Here is a 3,716-nt window from a genome sequence, read left to right on the forward strand (position 1 = left end):
TCCTGATGGGGAATGAATTGACAGCAGATTCAGGTGCTAGCGGTGAGACATGAGATAATGACGTTGTTTGTGAAAGAGCAACTGATTATCGAGGAATCTCGTCTGGTACCTCAAACAAGGCCTCTGCAAGCATCACTATGTTGAATGCCCAGAAGAGGTTCTGTCAAAACCTTGCGCAATCCTTGCAATGCCCAGACCTGGGATCTGAAACACCATCACCTTTTGGCATTATCAGCCTTCAACTTTTGAGAATATTTGATGATTACTTTTGCTACAGGAATCTAGAAATGCAAATAACAATGAATCTCCAATCTTCCTCCCCATTCCCTTTGTGTGCATAACCAAGATATCACAGTGGTCCAAGATAACACATCTCGTTTAGGCATTTGTCAAATTATTGGTGTGCCTCCTCAATTCTCCCAAGACTTGAACAATAGAAGTACGAATATCAGAACCGTATTTCCGTGCTAATGATCCCTTGTATGCAAACGCTAGTTCTTCAACCAACCTTTCCACATATGGGGTATTATGCATCCATGTCAACTTAGTGATGGTGAGAATCCTTTGAATAACCAGTATCACTATAGCATCATCCTTTGCATGCAATCAATCAAAGAAAAGGGGAAATAAATGCCTGAAATAAGCCAGGATAACCAATCCCATTCCCTCAATCAGTGGCTCAATATGTTGGAGCTATACGGTGTGGCGTTCCTTATCTCTAGTATGCCTCTCCATCTCTAAAAGAATTTCATTGAATATTTCTCCATACCAATGTCCACGAGGGTTCCTCCCCTCAATACAAGTGACAAGTGTCACGGACATTTCAACTACAGATTGCCAAAGTTGTTCACTACCAAATATATTCTGGCACGTTGCATCGAGTATCACATCATTGTACCAAAAGAGCTCAGTAGAATTTAGATTCTTTTCTAAATGGAAAAGAGCTATCATACCTTGACCCTTCACTTCAGGAGACCAATGATCTAAGGTTGTCAATGCCCAAGGGATAACCAATGTACATAATGGTCCTATATATGGACGTTGAATCTATTTCAAACACCAACGCATCTAGTGTGATGCTATGACTGAAGGAGTTACTAATGCACTGTGAAAGTCCTCATCTAATTCATCGTCCTTAAAATTACTACAGCTACTTTTAATGGCATCGTTTATCATCAGAAATATTATGGGTATTAACTCTATGACTAATCTCTTCTCGAACCCTATTTTTGTCAAATCCAAACCCTTGTCACTGTATTAGATTGAATAATTGCCAACAACATTCAATGGGTTTTGCTCAGGATCAGAATAAACAGCCTCTAATAAGTCTCTGATTGTCTCAACTGCAACAACCTGCAATTTTTTTGGAATCCATGACATCAAGGCTGCCATGTTGGCATTGGATGAAGCTAGTGATGCACAGCAAAGAAATAAGCCTGTTATTTTTTGTGTTTCTGTAGTGTCTTTCAGCAACCACTGCCCATCCTTGACTGGCAAAAGAGACTCCAGAGCAGATTTTATTTCTGCACTTTTCCCATCAGAATGATTTTGTTGGGTTGAAGACAGTACTTCTAGTATTCTGAAAGAGTCTTCAACTAGCCATCCCTTGGAATATTTGAATCTGTACATGCCTCTTTTGGTCTTCGTTGTTATTTCTCTTTAGTTTCACATCTGGTTGAGCCAAAACTGCCTTCTATGTTTCTGAGTCTTTCAAAACTTCGATCCTTGAAGATTGAAAACTTGTCTGGCAATGTTTGTGTATGAAACACATTGCTCTAGGCATGGATTAAAATCATTTTTGTGCATACCAATGCTATGCCACTCATTCAATATATGGCTCAATTTTGCAACCTCACAACCATCTCCTATGTACAAAAAAAAAAAAAAAATCTATCAAAATTAACTCACAAATATTGACCTAAAAGCTTCTCTCAATTCCATTAGTTTCGATGAGTTAAGAAGTTATCAAAATTATATGTTAAATACATTTTTAAATTGATATTTATGTGTTTTGGAAGTATATAAGTGATATTATTTTTCATTCTCCATTCTATTAACATCACAAAGTGGCATTCTTTCATCCCACAATATTTTAGATTTTGTTTATGAAGCTAGTAAGAAGTCACATTTATTTTGGCAATGTAATTTTTCTTCTTTAATCTAATTATTGCAAATATATATATATATATATATATATATATATATATATATATATATATGCATGCATAATTGCTTAGGAACCTTGCTTCAAATACACTGCCTCTTCAAGAGGTGAGACCAATTGTTTATATGTCCTATAGGAGGTCCCAAGATTCATAAAATGGACATAAAGGAATTTAAAAAACATAATATAAAGGGTGGGAAGGAACAACTAATGGCCATAGAAGGAAGACTTGACTAAAAAGGGTATTATTCACATTAGTATTTAACTTATTTATTTGAATATATTAAACTAAGTTACTAATTAGCTTAATATTAAAGTATAGTTATGGTACTAAAGAAAACAATTTGTGTTAGAGTGTGACTTACAAGTACATTGCACTAGTACCCTAGCGAGTCTCAAGAGAAAATTTGTAAGTTATGTAGAAATCACACATGAGAGGATTTGGTAGATCCTTTGGATTCTTCTCAGTACTAATAATGCTTGTTTACGAGCATAGTAAAAGAAAAACTCATGACTATTGTTATACACATGTATGTGAGTTAGCTAAGAGGGACACGTCCTAGGATGGATTAATGAGTCTTGTGTATCATACAAATATTTTAACAATTTAAAATGGTGAGGATAAGAAGAAATCAAGGTCAAGGAGAGTCATCACAAGGACCTCCTACAAGTAACCCATTACCTTCACCGGAGTTGACTCTCATCTTGCGTTCCCTAGAAGCAATTAATGAGACTCTAAAAGGGTGCCAAACAAATGAAGTGGAAGTGGAACACCCTCCATCAGGGTTAGGAAATCTCTAGGGATCAAGAGACTCTGATAGAGGACCTCCAATCGAGGACATTATTAGGGAAATCCAAAATATTAAGCTCCCGGAGTTTGCAGGAGGTCGTGCCAACGAACGTGCAGAAGCCTGGTTAGAAGGAATGAGAAGGTGTTGCGCACTAAGGGATTATAATTCCAACTCAAAGGCTAAAATAGCAATATCCCAGCTCATATATAGTGCTCTGAATTGGTGGGGTAACTTAAAGCGTCAACTACACCTCACTCCGGACACAGTTACTTGGTGTTAGGCCCCTATACTACTAGTGTAACCCCTTATTGTTATTAGTACAACCCACTTATTATGTTGATGTACCCATGTAGTGCCCATACTGTTACTATTGTGCCCCATAGAAGCCCACTATTGTTATTATTGTTCCCTTACATTATTATTGTTATGTCAGCTCTGATTATGTTATGACGCCTTAGACTCCTATATATAGAAAGGAGGTCTTTTCATTTGTATCATCCAAGAATTGTTCATTTATGTAATGTAAAGGAGGTTGCCCCCTCGAAGAGGCTGAATTCTAAGGCGTTGATCTAGATTTTCTATCTTTTCTTGAGCTGGTTTCATAACATTTGGTATCAGAGCTTTGGATTCTAGGGTTTCACTGCTCCAAACAGGTCATCGTGGCATTTTCGCTATAATTTTTTTTCTGTGACGTTTCAGAAGTTGCAAAAAAAAAACCCATTTGAGACGAAATCGCGCTGAACCTTGGGTCCGAATTTCAG

General features: G+C 37.1%; 1 pseudogene; it reads right to left on the reverse strand.

Moving 5' to 3' along the window:
* Positions 1 to 378: 378 nt before the first annotated feature.
* Positions 379 to 1,629, reverse strand: LOC149149906 (uncharacterized protein At2g39910 pseudogene; annotated as a pseudogene).
* Positions 1,630 to 3,716: the final 2,087 nt, after the last annotated feature.

The sequence above is a fragment of the Pinus tabuliformis genome, chromosome 9, assembly GCF_031772625.1.
Source record: "Pinus tabuliformis cultivar Carrire ecotype Pingquan chromosome 9, CPIR1, whole genome shotgun sequence".
NCBI classification, from domain to species: Eukaryota; Viridiplantae; Streptophyta; class Pinopsida; order Pinales; family Pinaceae; genus Pinus; species Pinus tabuliformis.